A 20,208-nucleotide genomic window follows, 5' to 3' on the forward strand; every position below is an offset into this window, starting at 1 on the left:
TAGCACTAACCTGCCTTAGTTGTGATGTTAGGTGGCTAATAAATAACTGGACTGCATATTCATGTAGGTACCATATGATTGTGGTTGCATATGCATGCATGATGATATGTTTCATTAACGGGCTCAGTATGGCTCACACTCAGTTATACATGTTTTTCTATTAGATGATTGTACAGGTGGATGTCATTGTGGTGGGGAGGCTTATTACGCGGAGGAGAGCCATGGTGGTTATGACCATATTGGTGTGGACCCCGATGGAGGTCGTGCCGATGGTCCGAGTGTTTTCAGTGACTACTGAGGACTGACCCGTGAAAGGTGTTGACGTGGATGCTGATGCTGCTTTTTGGCTTGGGGACTCCTTTTTGACTTTGTCAGGAGTTTATCCCCGTTTCTGCTTTTAGTCTCTCTCTTTCTTTTTAGGGCTCGAGTTGTCTCGCCCTGTATATATTTTCCTTTTATTTTCAGTTGATGTATTTAGTATCTTTTACTGTTCTGTTTATTGGTGTGAGAGAGGGAATGATCAAAACTATTTATGTATATATCATTATTTCCTGTACTGCTATGCTTCCTTTATCTTTTAATGTAATTATAGTTTCTACAGCACTCTGAGTTTACATGTTGTATTACTATGGATGTGTGTCTGTGAATGGAACAACTGCTTCTAGATCCGTGGGATTTGGCAGATTGTCGTTATGCAATTCGGGTCACCTACCTAATCCTCCCAAAGGGTGGTTTGGGGTGTGACAGGTGGGGTTTGGGGTGTGATAAATATAAACTTTTTGAGCATTATGTGTTCGTAAGTTCAACTTAAAATGGTAGTCACGACTAGAGTTTGGGCTAGGCAACCTTATCATATGGTCATCACATTGGGTATACTTGGACATGCTAATATCAAGGTACAAATGAGAGTGCACATAGTGATGTGCATTGGCGAAGAATCTACTTGCGTTGATTCCCTAATATATTACTGCCAAATGTAGCACTGCGACCCAATACCTGAGAGGGTCTTGTCATTGCAAAATGTGAACGTATTCTTTGGTTCAATGACTAAGGTTCAAAAGAATCTAAGACGGTGTTCTATGAATATGTGAATATTTTGTGAGTGAAAGAGTCACTCAACATGGTCTCCACTGCCCGATTATGGAACATCAAGGGGAGTTTGTCTATGGATGGTCGGATGAGAATCAGGATCCTGTACCGTTTTTAAAATGGTTTTTTTTTTTTTTACAAAACTTATTTTCACATAAAATGATAGATTTATATGTATGTTTTTTATTAAAAAATTTTGGTCATATTTTGCGGATTCCGATCACGTACACCGAGGCTCTAATATGGACATGTACTATGGAATGGGATTTGGCAGTACATATGTACATGCCCTAGATTCCATAATGATGATGTTGATTAGTGGAGGGTTGGTGCATAATAAGTTGTTATTATGTGAGAGTATTTTTGGGATTTGCTAATTAATTAATTGGTTTATTTAATTTAATGGATATGGTTTTATTATTTAATTATCCATTAAATAATAAATAAATAAATAATAATAATTATTTCCTTTAAGATTCTGCTTTTTCACCAATTAGAATCACATGCACTGGGATTAAATAGGTTCAAGTCAAGGAGGTGAGAGAGAGTCAGACTCTCATTGGGAATTACAATTGGGGCTCTTTAGAGCCTCACATATATAAACACCAAAGGGAGGAGCTGGCCAAGCTCGCTAGCCGAATTCTTTCTCCCTCCCTTGTCGAACTCCAGATTCTCTCTCTCCTTTTGATCTCTTCTCTCTTATTCTTCTTGCTATCTTCTTGAAGTTTTTGAAGAGATTCTTGGATTGACTTGGAGAACCTTGGCTACACAAAAGAAGGCTCAAGTTTGTTTTACCTGGTGTGCTCGTTGGAGGAAGAACCACTAGCTGGAGGAGGAGCAACACTTGAGGCTCATCAGCTTAGCAAATCTAATGGATTCCTTTTGTGGTTAATTTTATTTTTGTTTGTTATCCATGGGATGCGAAAGAAAATCCGAATCAATCTATTTTTCGTTGCGCATTTGGAATGGGATGGTTCCCTCTTCCCATGTGATGGGTAGAGATGTTATTTCTTTTTTTTTTCTGTAATTCATGTGGGAAGATAAATAGATATGGTTTTGATAATTTTATCATACAAGAAAATTCAACTTTGATCTTTTCCCATCCACCTGGAATGGGTTGAACCACTACAAGAAATCCGATTTTTATCAACGGTACCCAAAATACCTTTCCATTGCCAAAAATACAGCGATAGTACTTATAACCGTCGTCATTCCATTGTCTAAAGTGATGTCGGGGAAAATGGCGACGGAAAAAGTGCATCCGACGAGCAAAATCTATTTTTGGCGACAGTTGATTATTCCATGGAGTAAAATCTATTTTTTGTAGTGAACCATGAGATGATCCCATGACTGTGAAAAAAATCCTCCATAATATTAAAGCCCTTGTCCAAGCCATAAATTCTTTCCTTTGTTTCCTCCACCAAAAAAATTATTTTCTATAACTTGAATATAGAGTTCAGGAGAAGTGTCTCTTGGCGTGGTGGTGACTACCAGTGCAGTAGAACACTGGTCTACGTCCAGAGATAGTTAGGTTGTATATTCAACTCTCCTCCACCCCAATCAGATCTGTACATGCATCCTATTATTCCCCACCCCTTGGCCCCTAGTGGCCTATGGGCCCTCCATAGGATGAGTATTGGTGTCTCCGTTTTAATTGGTTTCAACTTGGCATGCTAAGCGAACAACATAATGCAGTGGTGGGGAGCTCATCAAATGCATGCAAGTTTCATTCAGTTCCGTCCACGGTTCCTGCACTCGAAATTGGATTGCGTGGCTATGAATGATTTACATTCACTAATATTTTTTATTTTTAACTGTTCAGAAAGTGCGGTATGTAGAATAATTAGTGTCTATCGGATTCTAAAAAAAATCCTAATTTTCTTTTAAAAAATTTAAATAAAAAAACTAAGATAGATAAAGAGAACTAATTATTTTGACTGACTGTTTTTACGTAGATAATTGGGTGTCCTAAAGTTCCTCCACCGAACTGTAGTACAGAATCATCCCCAAAGATCTCGGTCAGAGCGGGCATATTCCAAACGTGAACACCCCCGGAAGCCACGGGCAGAACACCTGGTAGAGAAACCCAATCTTGAGTGAAATAAATATCGCGATGACGCGTTAATTTACCTACTAAAATATCACCTGTTTTTACCCAAGATCCCAGCATCACATTTCCATTTCTGTCTAAATTTTAGAGTAAATGGGCTTCTTTTGAAGTTCCAATAAGAAAGATACTTATTAGAATTAGGTCCCAGGCCGCATGTCAAATTTGAAATACCTCTTTTTTTGTTGCAACGCTTCCTAAAAAACCAAAAAAAGGGGGGGAGGTTTCCACTGGACTAAGGGCGGCAAGGAAGAAAACGAGTGGATCCGCTAATTCGCTGCTGTACTTTTGAAAATGGATGTTTAAATGTCCCTCAAATGTAAGTACATATATCTGAAACATATATGGTTACCGGATACCCATGGAGAAGCACATTACAGTACATGTATGCTTCTAGCCGGAATCTTATTAAAAATGGGAGCTTATCGGTTCTTTCGGATCAATATGGAATTATTACCCCATGCGCATTCTATATTTTCTCCCTGGTTGATGATAGTAGGCACATTGCAAATAATCTATGCAGCTTCAACATCTCTCGGTCAACGTAATGAAAGAGATCTAAAAGATCTTTTTCCTAAGATTCCCCTTTGGCCCACTTATGGCATACCTCTTCCAATAAATATTCTATTTCGATTTGTTTTGTTCAGTAAATTATAATACAATAATAATATTATGATTACGCTTTTTAATAAGAATAAGAATTTGGATCTTATCTGGTTTTTGAGCTGTAGATGAGAGAGAAAGAGAGAGATTTATCTTAACTTGTTGTCGGCAATGGTTGAAGATTAGTAACCCAAATCCCCAATTAATCAATAATGGTAATACGACCAACCTACCTTCTTTTCATGTCTCTTTCTTTGAGCCATAGCTATGGATGGTGATTCAATAAGGGTGAGAGAGAGAGAGAGAGAGAGAGCATTTCAGCATGATTTCATTTGCTGTAGAGGACCACATCAAGAATAGTCCCCAAAGAGCTTTTTCCCTCGACGGAAGAAAAAAGCAAGAGAAGAGAAGAACATTGATGATTGGATGGATGGTCTATGCATAAAAGTAAATGCAATTAATTAATGTATGGAGAACTTGCCATCTAAGTAGATGAACTTTATTTTCATTCATGAACCTGTATTATTTATCAATTAAAGAGAATGCCACCCAGTCATGCAACACACGTCGCCCCTACACCCCGACACAGGGGGCCCAAAATGACTGCTGCACCTCCCTGAAACCCTGGAAATGACTAAGGGTGTGATGGTCTTTTGTTCACCCCAATTGGGTGGCGTTCTTTCTCTCTTAATCTTATAACCAGATAGTAGTGTTTTTCAAATTGTAATCTTTAGTTTGTATAATTGAATTAAGTTCTTTTTCTGTCTGGCTCCATTTGTTTTAGAGTAAATTTACTTGAAAATTCTCACTTAAAAAAAAATTTGATGTGAAATTTTAAATGTTGGAAAGTGTTGCTATGTTTTTTTTTTATGGAAACAAACATTAGAAAACTTTTCAACATGTAAAATTTTACAATCACGAAGTAAAATTTATCATGGAAAAATTTTTAGGTAAAATTTTATGCCGAAACAAACGGAGCCTATAAGAAATAGGAACTAACTTTATTTTTATTTATAGTAATGGACAACTAGATTAGCAACAAGGCGTGGAAATTAATTAGTTTTCTTGAGAGTAGAATTGAAATATCATGGAAAGGAGTTTTCAACAAAGTTTTCCTTCACCGAAGGAAATCTGTAGGAAATATATCATCCAAATCATAATGAAAATACATGTAACAAGGGGTTAAGATTACTTATTTGTTTTGTAGACAAACAAGGTTAATGTCGGCAATTCAAGAACCAAATATAACATCACGAACCTGAAATTTTGTTCAGAAACTTAATGGATTGAGTCGTATCAATAGACATTGTCCTTAAGACGACTGTATACGCCCCCTATGGTGCAAGCCAAGTTCTTGTAAATCAGCTTCCAAGATAAAACAACCCTTGGCCCCTCTAGTAGTAATTGCACTAGCACAATGGTCGGGCCCGTTGAGTCACATTCGGGTTGTGCTCAGTCAATAATAGGAACGGAATAGCAGGACCTCTCAGACAATAAAACTAGAAAGAAAACTTGAGAGAAACTTGAGAGAAATTGAATACAAGAGAGAGTGTGTAACAAGACTTGTATTTCACACACAAAGTGTCCAAAACCATCCTCTATATATAGAAGTGAAGAACCCCTTGGAGACACCCTTCCCAAGGGATGTGTCCCTTCAAGAGACACAATCAACTTCGATCAAAATCGTCCAGTGTCGAACAAAACCAGAACACAAAAAACCGGCCAATGTCGAACAGAACTAGAACACAAAGAGGTATTTTGAAACTTCATTTTATAAAAATACAACATTCCCCCACAGGTTTCAAAATATCGACAAAATGGAAAACGGAATGATTGAACACATTAGAACACTAGGATGCGTCGTTGTAGATGTCTTTTGGACTTGAATCTACACTAGGTATAACAAGCGACACTACAGAGTATGGATGAAGTCAGACTTCTTGAACATTTTCTCATTGGTGTAGCCGACTGTCTTGTCATCCACATCCTAGCATTTGACACTACTAGTGAATCTTTCGATTAACTGGACATTTAAATTGGCCTTGTACCCATCTCTGAATCATGGATGTTTGTAGAATTTGCCTTTAAAATTCTCATCAGTATGTGGCCTCACCTCCAAACATCCAATTATGGTTAACACGCCCCACAATCAACGGTTTTCGCTAATTAAAAGTTTTAAAACTCATCCTCTGTTCATCACAGGGAGTACTACTTTACCATCTAAACAGAATGAGAAAAATATAGTAGTTCTGGTCAAGTTAGCTAGTGACTTCATTTTTTCTCTTAGAACCTAATTCCAAGGATCTCCTATCAGATAGGTTGGGTGTTCATCACCTTGACTCACGAAACACAGGCCTTTAAAGCTCATTTATTTAGATGTATACCATAATAGTGGTCAGAGGCCATATAATAGTATGAATCATTTTTGTCTTGACTTAATAAGTCGATAGCACCACCTTCCTTAGCCTCAGGCCTTCACCAGATATATGTAACCAAGGCATAGTAATATTTATTTCTCTACTAACCATGCCCTATAACTCAAGCTTATATTATCGATTCCATGAATCGTCCCACCAACACATGTTTGTATATGCTGTCTTTAAACCAAGGTAGTATTTTAAATACTTAAATAAACGAATCTACATGTAAGAACTAGATTCTCTTCCAAGTAGAGATCAATCATTCAACTTGACTTCTCTTTGGAAGTAATTTCCATATACAAGCATTTGTGTTCTGACAATAACTTTCACACAATTAGATTGCCACATGCGTACATATATACGCCAAAGTAATATGAGTGAGTATGCTCATTGTGTGAAAACTATAACTCCCACATATCCATTCTAATTTATCTATGCAACAATACTTGCATATCAAAAATAGCATATTACTCAATAAATATAAAACATGCATGCTTCTATGTACCTTTATACGCACACAATTATAAGCACGTAATATCATACTGAAAGAATATATATTCATATATCCAACCAATATAATTATACAATGCCACTTTGTCTCAACGTACAATCGACCAAGGCAGTCAATATGGTCACACGACTTTATTAGTCAATAATTAGATTATTTGGATCAAACCAAATCACAAAGCCAAACAAATAGACATGGCTGCAGTGGGCATAACGACGATTGGACCCAATAAACCAATAAGTTATGGCTCACCGTTGACTTTAAAAAATCTAGTATGCCCATTTTTCGATTCCTCTTCATGTTCTACCCTGATTTTATTAGTTTATGGCTTTGTAAGGTTTGGGCAGTGGTTCTCCCTACAAATCACAGCATAAGATATTAAAATACAACCACAAGATTGTATAATCTAGTCCTAGTGTCAGTCATTCCATTTTTAGGACCATGGTTTGAATTCCAAAGGCTGCACAAAAAAAAAAACAAGGTTTGAATTCCAAAGGTTCTATGTATCGTATCATCTTTGGATACCATGTCATTTTTGGATTGGATTATGACCAAGCATGTGGAAAACCAATTCTGTGATGTTAGCAACCATAAAAAATTTGCTATGTTATCATTTTAGAAAGATGGCACCCATGTTCACTTTACTTACTGCTGACAAAATGATGCCATTGTAGACGTTGAATTTTGTCACCCCCCCAACGATGACAACGATCGGACGCAGATGACTAGCAATGTCCCCAAAATCGACATTGTATAGGAAAACATCTTCACTCGTCCCGTAAAGCATATAATCATGTGCACGACCCCCAGACAGCCCAAGACTGCCCACGCAACCCCCACAAGGCAGCATCACGGTTGTAGCCCCTGCAAGGCAGCGCCCTGCACTATGCGGCACAGCGGCTTGCACAGCCCTGCCCTACGGTACCGCGTGCGTTGAGGCACTGCCGTGTGGTACCGTGCCCTGTAGGCCTGCCACATGGTGCCGCACAGTGCCGCATGCTTGTGCATTGCTAACCACGCGGCGCTATGCGCCCGTGGCCCTACCGTGCGGCCTCACGGGTGCCCAAAATCTAATTTTTTTCCATTTTTGCTCTATTGCGGCCCCGCCATGCAGCCCCGCACATTTTCCGCGGCGCCCCAAACCCCAAAATTTGCCTATAAAAAGGGGATCACCCCCTCATTTGAAAGATCGAATTTTATGGGAGAGGGGTCACCCCCAGAGCTCCAATTTTCAAAATTTCCCTTGTTTTCCTTGTTTCGGGGCTCTTCCCCAATCCAATTTCAAGCCTTCGAGTCTCACCCCTTTGTCTGAAGTCCGGCTATCCGATTCAGGCTTCCTCAACCCTTTCTTGCCCAAATCTGGGAAACCTCCTGTGGCGTAGCCACTTTGTCCGGCCTTTGAGCCCCTAGTTTCCAAAGCCTTAGAACACCGTTATTCTGTCTGAGATCGTAAGATTTGACACCCGCAAGCCGTTACTCTATTCGACGAAGGGAAAAAGTCAGTCTTTTACCTCCACCTAAGTTGGGGGACGCCGTCCGTTTTGCATAATTGCATTTATTTAAAGCATACAAGTATACAGTTCTTCCGTTAACTTTTAATTTTAGTACAATGTAGTTCTTTCAAGCACTCTCGTGTAGTGTACAGTAGTTAGTGTAACATAGTTTAATTTAATTAAATAGTTTGTGCATCATTATTTAGTCATGCATGTGGGAATAGGACATTCATAAAGGTATAATATTCGAAAACAAGCATCTAGTAGAAAGACCAGTTTATCCGGGTGAGGTGGGTGCCTAACACCTTCCCACTCTTGTAACCTGACCACTTACCCCGAATCTCTAACCAGACCAACCGAAGTCTCGTAGCCCTTCTAGGGCTACACCAATGGGTCCTAGGCCTTAACCCTAGGTGGCGACTCCATTTCATTTTATTGTATAACCCCCATCCCCTGATAAATTGAACCATAATTCTAAGAAGATGCATTCCTTCTCCCTCCAAAAAGAGGAGCAATTAAAACCCTTTGTGCACCACCAAGTGCCGGGGAAAGATCCTCACAGTCATCAGTCTCATGCATCCTTGGTGAATAACTGTATTTGATGAGCATGTGGCTTGGGTCTTTGGTATTGTAGGTCAACCATCCAAGGGAGAACAGCTTTCTTCCCAACAGGGGTGAGGAGGTTGTAATTGATGCACCAGAGAGGTGTGGTTTCGTAGAATTTGGGGTAGGGGCACGGGAGGGGTGCCATCCACTACGGTGGTTGAGGTGAAGGGATATGAGTCAGGAACCTCTTGAAAGAATGAAGAGAGGGAGAGGTTACGAGATACACACATGGGGACAGCAACGAGTATTTGGGAGTAGCCACTGTAGTTAATGTTTTTTGTCCCAAAAGATTCTATTGTAAGTGAAGTGAAAGTTTAGGTAGTCGTTCTTCTTACAAATCAGTGCATAGACTACAATCTAAAGATTGTAAGAAAAATCCAAATCATACATGAAAATAAATGTAACAAGGGGTTAAGATTACCTATCTGTTTTGTAGACAAACCAAGGTTGATGTCTGCAATTCAAGCACCAAATATAACGTTACGAACTTGAAATTATGTTGAGAAACTTAATGGGCTGAGTCGTATCAATAGACACTGTCCTTAAGACTGTAGACACCTCCTATGGTGCAAGCTGGGTTCTTGGAAATCAGCCTCAAAGATAAAACAACCCTAGGTCCCTCTAGTAGTCTTTGCACTCACACGCTGGCCGGACCCCATCGAGTCACATTCAGGTTGTGCTCAGTTAATAACAGGAACGGAATAATAAGACCTCTCAGACAATAAAACTAGAAAGAAAACTTAAGAGAAACTTGAGAGAAATTGAATACAAGAGAGAGTGTGTAACAACACTTGTATTTCACATACAAAGTGTCCAAAAGCATCATCTATATATAGAGGTGAAGGACGCTGTGGAGACACCCTTCCCAAGGGATGTGTCCCTTCAAGAGACACAATCAACTTCGATGAAAATTGACCAGTGTCGAACAGAACCGGAACACAAAAATTGACCAGTGTCGAACAGAACCAGAACACAGAGGTATTTTGAAACTGCATTTTATAAAAATACAACAAAATCTAGGGTCTTAAATTCACGAAAACTTCATTCAAGGGGACTTCTGCATGTCCTTGAAGTAATGTACTATAAGTGTGTTCTCCCTTTGTCACCTTGTGAAGAGAGAGGTCAGTTTCTTTTATTTGGGGGTCCTAAAATTAATGTCAATCAACAACATTATTTTTGTTGATCTGGTACGATTTATATGGTTGTCTGTTAAATTTAAAATTTTTTTAAAAAACAAAATAGCAAAATCTAAACAAAAAATTCCCTTGTAATTAGTAATCCTTACCTTCATTCTCATCCTCTCATGGCTAGAATCCTCCTTGAAATCTTCTCGGTGGGCCCAAAAGAGATCCTCAACCCTTGGTCTCTCTCCAATTTGACCTCATGCTCATGTCTTCTTCTCAGTCTTCCTTATATGGTTGTTTGTTAAATTAAATATTTTTTTAGAAAAAAAATAGCAAAATCTAAACAAAAAACTCCCCTGTAATTAGTAATCCTCACCTTCATTCTCATCCTCTCATGGCTAGAATCCTCCTTGAAATCTTCTCGGTGGGCCCAAAAGAGATCCTCAACCCTTGGTCTTCTCTCCAATTTGACCTCGTGCTGATTTCTTCTTCTCATTCTTCTTTATCATCATCATCATCTCCACCATCTACTTCATATTTAGGTCTGGGCTTGGAATCAAGGCGAAGGAGATCGATATACACCCCTGGCTCCACCTTTCTGATCCACTCCCGCCCTCTGCAACTTGACCCACCCAGCCCCCACCCTCTCCCCACTCCACCCCTGTTCACGCTCTCCCTCTTCCCCACCCCTCCCTCTCCCAGTTCCATCCTGCCCCTCAATCCCTCCTCCCTACTCCCACCACCAACCCCAACCCTGCGAATATCGGATTCAAACCAACAACTTGTGTTTGCTCCATCTTTATTGGTTGAAATTACAATAATAGATTAAATAGTAATATATGTCTATACATTTTCCTTGCATAAAGAACCCCCTTAGAGAAACCAACCCACCATTTGGACTACCCAAGGGGTTGAGTACATGAATTTTATAAAAAATATGGGGGTATATATATATACACTGAGCAAGTATCGCCTCTTGATACTCAGAAGTTTTGTATGCTGAGCAAGTATCGCTTCTTGTAGGGGGCTTCTCTTGTCTTGTAGGGGGCTTCTCTTGTCTCCTTGTATGCGACACTTCATTGTCAAGCCAAAATCACCGGGTAAGTGACCTTAAACTTTGATCTTTGAAGCTTCAAGTATGGATTGCGGTCCTCAAGGATCAGGAAGGCAATAGACTAAGGTCAAGTAGAGGACCAAAGACTAGAGACTCAAGGCACTTGAGTAAGGGAGCTAAAATCGGGGCAAGCAAGCACCAAGCCAGAAAGGAATTGAACTAGGGACCATCCTCAATGTGAGAGGGGGTGTATTTATAGACATAGAGGGGTGTGTGCACTCCCAAATTCATGTAGGGATGTTGGGTTTGATCCAGATTCGTCGAGAGGGGCTGTCTTTACATTGACGGTGGATGTTTGGTCAAGGTAAGAGTCAATGAGATGTGGGCAAGTGCTTAGTTGCCTTAGGACGTGTTTCTTGGGGCCTAAGGAAGCTAATATACGTATCCAAGATACTAAAAAATGAGCTTGATCGCGAAAGGAATCGATAAGCAGCATGTTATCCACATATAATAATAGGAAACAAATTGCATTCCCACTGAGTTTCTTCAAAACACAAGGTTCATCAATATTTTGTTTAAAGCCAAACGCTTTGACTGTTTAATAAAAGTAGATATTTCAACTTCTAGAAGCCTGCTTGAGACCATAAATGGATCTCTACAATTTGCATACTTTTTTCTCATCAACACTTGAAGAGAACCCCTCTGACTGATGCATGTAGATTTCTTCCTCAAGAAATCCATTCAGAAACATTGTTTATACATCCATCTGCTAGATTTCATAACCAAAGTGTGCTACGGTTGCCAATAAAATCCTAATTGATTTCATCGTCACTATGGAGAAAAGGTTTCATCATGACCTATACCTTCTTGTTGGGTGTATCCTTTAGCTACCAATCTTGCCTTGAATCTTTCAATGTTCCCATCAACGTCTCTCAAAGATCCACTTGCATCCAATGGTCTAGAAGCCTTGTGGTGGATCAACTAGAGTTCAGACAATGTTTGAGTGCATCGAATCAATTTCAGAGTGCATAGCTTCAAGCTATTTATTTGCATCTACATCCAAGTAAGTATATAGATCATCATCCGTCTTAGACCATGTGAAACTCTTCCATAGTCTTCTCTTTGTTTGTAAGAAGAGTGAAATGCTCAAGTGGCTTAATAGACCTCCCACTATGTCAAGGTTTTTGAGTGTTTGTAGGTATGGAATTTGAGTTTACTTGTTCAACAACTGGGATTGTCAAGTCAGGTTTAGAAGCATGTTTTTTATAACCACTGGTTTAGGTTCTTGTAGAGATTAGGTCCTCCTCTACCAAAGTAATATGCTTACTAACGATGACTTTTTGTTTGATGAGATCATAGAAATAGTAACTAATCGTACTCTTAGGATATCCCAAGAAAAACATCTAGAAGTGCAATGTTTTAACTCATCTATTTTTTGTTTGTGAACATGCACAGGACAACCCCAAACCCTAAAATAATATAGGCTAGGCTTGTGCCCATACCGCAATTCAAATGGGTTTTTGGGTACAGACTTGGTTGGTACTCTATTCAAAATATACATCATATTTTCCAGAGTATATCCCCAAAATGATGAAAGGTAACTCACTGAAAGTGAGCATGGTCTTGACCATGTCCAACAAGATCCTATTGCGTCTTCCAGATACACCATATTGTTGTGGCGTACCAGGATTTGTCAACTATGACACAATCCCTTCAGAAGTAAGATATCTTTTGAATTCATCTAATATGTATTCTCCTCCTCGATCTGATTAAAATGACATGACACGCTTATCTAATTGTCTTTCGACCTCTGCCTGAAACTTCTTGAACTTTTCAAAGGTTTCACACTTTTTGCGCATCAAGTATATATAACCATACCTAGAATAGTCATCAGTAAAAGTTACAAAGTATTCAAAACAATATCTTACTTGTATATTCATGGGTCTACACGCGTCAGTACGTATAAGTTCTAAAAAACCATTGGCTCTCTTGTCTTTATCACTAAAGGGCTTCTTAGTAATTTTACCTTAAAAGCATGATTCACAAGTTGGGTAAGGTTTGACCTTTAGACTTCCTAATGGTCCATCCTTGGCCAACCTGTTAATCCTATCTAAGTTAACATGACCTAACCTGAGATGCCATAGGTATGTGGAACTCACTGGAGCTGTAATACCCATGCCCAAAATACAAGGGTAATTTGGACTTTTTACTTTTTATGCAGAACCTGTACCAATGGACCAATAAAGGATGGAATTTTGATTGTTAGCATGCACACTAGAGGTAAAACCTTGCTAGTATTTTATTAGTGTTAGTGCACGGTATGCTTGTTTATTTATTTATTTTCCCTTCTTTGTGCATGGTTATATGTTGCTAATATCAAATATATTTATCTATAAGTTTATTAACATCTAAGAGAGGTTAACCTAGTGGTTAGGACCCTATATGGACTTAAAGAGGTTTAAGGATCAATTCTTGAGGGAAGCAATTGAAAGGAATTTTATTTGTTTTGCTTTGGATAGCTTGGTGGACCCCACACAATATTTGACTTGGGTACTATAAATCAATATTGAAAGGAAAAGAAAGATTCCCTTTGTCAAGGTGTACTTGAGAAGTTGAGATAAATTAAGAGAAGGGAGAGAATTAAGAAACTTGAAGTTTTATGAATTAATAAACTGTAAAATAAATTAGGAGATTAAAATTTAAAATTTATTAAAAGGAAGTTAAAACCTATTCCAAGAAATAAAGAAAGATTGAAGAAGAAGAAGAAGAAATAAAGATGAAGAAATAAAGAAGAAGAAAAAACAAAAGAAGGAGAAAAAAAAAAAGAGAGAGGCAGAGAGAGTTTCACGTAAGAGCAAGAGAGAAGGCTTCATTGGGCTTGTCATTTTTCAGAAGGTATATATTTTCATATTTACATACTTTATATCATGGTCATTTGAATATAGGAGATTGAGTCTTAAGGTTGTATTGCTACAGTGTACTATTTTGGACAGATTCTGTTTACTGTTAGAAAAAGAATTGTATTTCTTAATCGGTGAGGATTTTGGACCCCAATTTCAGTGGAATTATGGATGACATGTAGATGGAATATTGTTTCAAATTTGAGATTCATCCAATTTCATTTGATATCCCCTTTGAATGAGAACTTGGGACTAGTCTGCTGTCTTGGCAGAATTTGAACCTGAACTTAGGAATAATGAAAGCCAAACTAATACTTGTAATTTAGACTTGAAATTTGGTGTAATAATTATTATTTAGTCTAGTTTAATACAAAAAAAATCGGATTAAATTAGGCTTGGGATATGGTATTTATGTAGCTTTTAAATATGTTGCACAGACTCTAGCTGAATCTGTGCACTAAGATTGAAACAAATGGTATAAATATAAAATATGAGAATTTGGAGATGATTTTTGGTGGAGATCTTGGTATTAGGGTAAATTGGTCCCCTATAAATTTTGAGAGTCTCTAGATATGTACAAGTGGGGGAAATATTTCATTTTGAGGGTTGTCCGTGTTTACAAGTTGGGTACAGCTTTGTAAGGGTACATAAACCTATTGATTTTACAATTTATGACCTATGTAGGGGATATTGGATCGTTATTTTGTGATTTGAAGTGCAGTGAGAAGTGAAAAGGTGAGTGAGACCCCGCAGAACGTATGTATTATTTTCATATACAAATCTCTTTTCTTTGATTTGTCATTTTATGAAATTTCATAATTTGAAACATCATAACTATTTGTGCATAATTGTCTTGAAGTCTATTTTGAAGTATTATGCATGTTTTGAAATATAATTTGATTTCTATAGAAAGAATGCATGATTTTTACTTTATTAAAAGTATGATGAGACTTGTCATTTTATAAGATATGATTTGAATGTAATATTATTGGACTGCAACCCTTCCAATAAGGGTTTATGTGTTGGGGTGGATTGTTGAGCACAGGAGTGAGGCAAGAGCGTGATGTTTAAGGACATGATCCAGTTCTGTGAGGCAAGAGCTCAAAGCACACAATTCCATTGTGTTTGGGTATGTGGACCGGGGGTGAGGTAAGACCGTGACGTTTAAGGAACATGGTTTCCCCTCCATAGGAGTCCGTTACCGGTTCTATGAGCCAAGAGCCTGAGTCCCATCCCATTGATTATATTGGTGATATGTTGATTTTTAGCAGTGCCATTTTATGAATCTACTGATGGTATTAATTGGAATTGGTGTTATGAACATTTGAACTTATGACATGTTGTAATGGAATTTGTGATATTTTCAGATTCATATAACATATGTTTTAAGATTCTATTACATTTATGGATATGCATTTATTTACCGATATTTATGTTCTATTTTTCCTTACTCATTAAGCTTTTCCCAAGCTTACCCCTTTAGTTAACCACACAGAGAACGAGAGTCAGGAGCCATACTCATGTGGTGAGTGCACTGGAGTTGTTGGAGGAGATGATACTCAGTTTGGAGATACTTAGAATCATTTACCTTCTTTTATTGGGAACGGTTGTAATGATTTTGGATTTGGATTTGACCTTAATACATGGTTTATTTTAATATTTAGATGGATGGATGTAATAGGGATTTATTCTTACTTTTAGTTGTGGTGCCACCAACACCTTAGTTTTGAATATTCGAATTCATATTAATCGAATGTTGAATTTAACTGTTTAAGTCTTCCGTTGTGTTATATGATGGTATTATTGAGGATTTATTTGAAGATTATGACTAATAGTTCAATTTTGGTTCATCTATCTAAAACCATTTTGATCTTGTGGATTTGTGTGATGACCCTTACCCCTAGGCTGGTTTGGGGGCGTTACAGCGGTGGTATCAGAGTGGAGTTTTAGAGTAGAGTATGAACTAGAATTGGTGGCATAGGATCTTGAACATAGAGATATTACACCTAAGTTTAAACCCTTATCAATGGGGTAGCTTGTCTTAGTTTCCTGTGTACTTGAAATTTTGGCGTCGGAGTGATATATTGCTTTGATTGATTGATGAATTATACCTAAAACTAGGAAATGAAAATGAAAACCTAGAACATCTTTCAGGTACACTGAACATTTCTACTATATCCGCTAATGTATTATTTGACTCGGGTTCGACACACTCCTTTCTATCTAAATCATTTTCTAAGAAGATTAGTGTTGACTCTAGACCATTGAAAACCTCCTTATTGGTAACCCTACCATTTGGAGAGAATTTGGTTACAGACACTGTGTTTGAGTCATGCTTGGTTCAGATAAATGGTAGAGAGATGCCAGTAAACTTAATTCTTCTAGACATGATAGACTTTGATGTCATACTTGGCATGGACTGGTTGTCTACTTACCATGCCAGTATACAATGTTATGAAAAGGAGATAGTTTTTAAACCTAAGAATGAGACTGAATTTAAGTTTAGTGGGTTAAGGATGGGTAAACCTGCATCGCTTCTGATATTAGCAGTGCGTCAAAGAAGTTACTTGCTCAAGGTTGCCATGGATTTTTGGCTTCTCTAGTTGATTTGAAGAAAGAGGAGCAACAGTTGGAGGATATCCATATCGTTAGGGACTTTCCAGATGTGTTCCCTGATGACCTTGTTCGGTTACCACCTGATAGAGAATTGGAGTTTATCATTGATCTAGTACCTGGCATGGCGTCGATCTCTAAAGCACCATACCGAATGGCACCGTTAGAACTGAAAGAGTTGAAAGACCAGCTGCAAGAATTATTAGAGAAAGGGTATATTAGACCAAGTGTGTCTCCTTGGGGAGCACCAGTTTTATTTGTGAAGAAAAAGGATGGGACCTTGAGATTGTGTATTGACTACAGAGAACTGAACAAGGTGGCCATGAAGAATAGATACCCTTTATCCCAGATCGATGACTTGCTCGATTAGTTGCAAGGTGCAAGTGTCTTTTCCAAGATTGACTTGAGATTTGGGTACCATCAATTGAAGATCATGGGTGAAGACATACCAAAGACTGCATTCAGGACCCGTTATGGCCACTATGAATTTGTGGTTATGCCATTTGGGTTGACTAATGCACCAGCTGCAGTTATGGACTTGATGAACCGGGTATTCCATGACTTCTTAGATAGATTTGTTATTTTGTTTATCGATGATATCGTGATATATTCCAAGAACAAAGAAAATCATGAGGAACATTTAAGGACTGTACTGCAGAGACTCAGAGAAAAATAGTTGTATGCCAAGCTAAGCAAGTGCGATTTTTGGCTCAGCCAAGTTGTATTTCTTGATCATGTTATATCAGCTAGTGGGATTTCAATTGATCCTGCTAAAGTCAAGGCAGTTACAGATTGGGTCAGGTTAACCACAATTACTGAGATCATAAGCTTTTTGGGTTTGGCTAGTTATTACAAAAGGTTTATTGAAGGCTTCTCCAAAATTGCTATACCTTTGACTAGACTTACGAGGAAGGGTGTAAAATTTGATTGGTCAGAGGAATGTGAGAAAAGTTTTCAAGAATTGAAGCACAGATTGGTGATAGCACCAGTGTTGATGATACCAGTAGGAACTTGAGGGATGGTTATTTATAGTGACGCTTCACACAGAGGTTTGGGCTACGTGCTTATGCAATATGGCAAGGTAGCCTATGCTTTGAGACAATTGAAAAATCATGAGAAGAACTATCCCACACATGATTTAGAACTGGCAGCGGTGGTGTTTGCGCTAAAAATTTGGCGGCACTACTTGTATGGTGAGAAGTGTGAGATTTACACAGATCACAAGAGTCTAAAGTACTTCTTTACCCATAAAGAACTGAATATGAGACAGAGACGGAGGTTAGAGTTAATAAAAGACTATGATTGCAACATTCACTACCACTCAGGGAAGGCGAATGTAGTTGTAGATGCATTGAGCAGAAAGTCACAAGGATTTTTAGCAGCCATTTTGACTGAACAAATACAACTTCAGGAGGATAGTAGGAGCCTGGAACTAGAACTTATTGTCAGTTGCCCCACATCATTATTGGCCAAATTGGCTATCAAACCATCATTGATTGACCAAATTAAATCAGCTCAGACTATAGACCCTTACTTGATAAAGGTCAGAGGTGAAATCCAGGCAGGGAAACAAATACAGTTCCAGTTGACAGAGGATGGGGTTGTGATGTATGGCACTTGCTTGTGTGTACCAAATGACACTGAGCTGAGAGATTTAATTTTAAAGGAGGCTCAGCATTCTCCTTACACCATTCATCTGGGTGGTACCAAGATGTACCGGGATCTAAAGGAACATTATTGGTGGAATAATATGATGAGAGAAATTACTCTATATATAGCAAAATGTTTGACTTGTCAGCAAGTGAAAGCTGAGCATCAGAGACCATCAGGATTGTTGCATCCATTGAAAATTCCACAATGGAAATGGAAACATATAAGCATGGATTTTGTCATTGCACTACCAAAGACCCCTAAGGGACATGATTTAGTTTGGGTAGTGGTAGACCGTCTAACCAAGTCGGCACATTTCATTGCTTACTCTATGAAGCATTCTCTGGAGAAGTTGACGCAGTTGTATATTGATGTGGTAGTCAAACTTCATGGAGTGCCAGTTTTGCTAGTGTCAGACAAAGACCCGAGGTTCAAGTCCAGATTTTGGAAGAGCCTACATAAAGCCTTGGGGATAAGACTGAAGTTTAGTACAAATTTTCACCCACAGACCGATGGACAGTCAGAGAGAGTGATACAGATACTTGAAGACATGTTGAGAGCCTGTGCTCTAGACTTAAAAGGAAGTTGGGAGAAACACTTATCTTTGGTTGAATTTGCATATAACAATAGTTTTGAGGCAACCATTGGTATGGCCCCATATGAAGCATTATATGGCAAGAAATGTCGATCTCCTCTTCATTGGAATGAGGTTGGTGAATGGAAAGCTATGGGACCAGAATTGATACAAGAAGCTTAGGAGAAAATACAACTCATACAGAAAAGAATCAAGGCAGCACAAGACAGACAAAAGAGCTACGCTAACACAAAAAGGAAGGAGCTAGAATTCAATCTGGGAGATAGTGTTTTCTTGAAGATTGCACCAATGAAGGGAGTAGTAGGATTTGGCAAGAAAGGGAGGCTTAGCCCCAGATTCATTGGTTCGTTCGAGATTTTACAGAGAGTTGGACTAGTCGCTTACCGACTTGCACTACCCCCAACTTTAGCTAGAATACATGATGTCTTTCACATCTCCTTACTCAAAAATATGTTGTAGACCCATCGCACGTCTTGAGTTATGAACCGTTGCAGCTAAGAGAAGACCTATCCTATGAAGAAACCCTTATTCGTATTTTGGATCGTAAAAAACAAGTCCTACGGAATCGCACCAAATCACACGTGAAAGTTCTTTGGAATAATCATGACATTCACTAGGCTTTTTGGAAAACAGAAGATGATATGCAAAGAAAGTATCCACAACTTTTTACAGATCCAGGTATGTAAATTTTGAGGATGAAATTTTTATAAGGGGGAGGGATGTAATACCCATGCCCAAAATACAAGGGTAATTTAGACTTTTCACTTTTTGTGCAAAACATGTACCAATGGACCAATAAAGGATGGATTTTAGTTGTTAGCATGCACACTAGAGGTATAACCGTGCTAGTATTTTATTAGTGTTAGTGCAGGGTATGCTTGTTTATTTATTTATTTTCCCTTCTTTGTGCATGATTATATGTTGCTAGTATCAAATATATTTATTTATAAGTTTATTAACATCTAAGAGAAGTTAGCCTAGCAGTTAGGACCCTATATGGACTTAAAGAGGTCTAAGGATCAATTCTTGAGGGAAGCAATTGAAAGGAATTTTATTTGTTTTGCTTTGGATAGCTTGGTGGACCCCACACAATATTTGACTTGGGTACTATAAATCGATATTGAAAGGAAAAGAAAGATTCCCTTTGTCAAGGTGTACTTGAGAAGTTGAGATAAATTAAGAGAAGGGAGAGAATTAAGAAACTTGAAGTTTTATGAATCAATAAACTATAAATTAAATTAGGAGATTAAAACTTAAAATTTATTAAAAGGGAGTTGAAACCTATTCCAAAAAATAAAGAAGGATTGAAGAAGAAGAAATAAAGATGAAGAAATAAAGAAGAAGAAAAAATAAAAGAAGGAGAAAAAATAAAAGAGAGAGGGAGAGAGAGTTTCACGTAAGAGCAAGAGAGAAGGCTTCATTGGGCTTGTCATTTTTTAGAAGGTA

At 38.2% G+C, this 20,208-nt stretch overlaps 1 long non-coding RNA gene across 1 annotated transcript; it reads right to left on the reverse strand.

Annotated features, from left to right (window-relative positions):
- Positions 1 to 3,302: 3,302 nt before the first annotated feature.
- On the reverse strand, positions 3,303 to 19,344 carry LOC122660151. Its single transcript, XR_006332632.1, has 3 exons — positions 19,334 to 19,344; positions 5,982 to 5,988; positions 3,303 to 3,473 (listed from the first exon to the last, which is right to left on the reverse strand). It is a non-coding gene; the product is annotated as an uncharacterized LOC122660151 (long non-coding RNA).
- Positions 19,345 to 20,208: the final 864 nt, after the last annotated feature.

The sequence above is a fragment of the Telopea speciosissima genome, chromosome 4, assembly GCF_018873765.1.
Source record: "Telopea speciosissima isolate NSW1024214 ecotype Mountain lineage chromosome 4, Tspe_v1, whole genome shotgun sequence".
Taxonomy (NCBI): domain Eukaryota; kingdom Viridiplantae; phylum Streptophyta; class Magnoliopsida; order Proteales; family Proteaceae; genus Telopea; species Telopea speciosissima.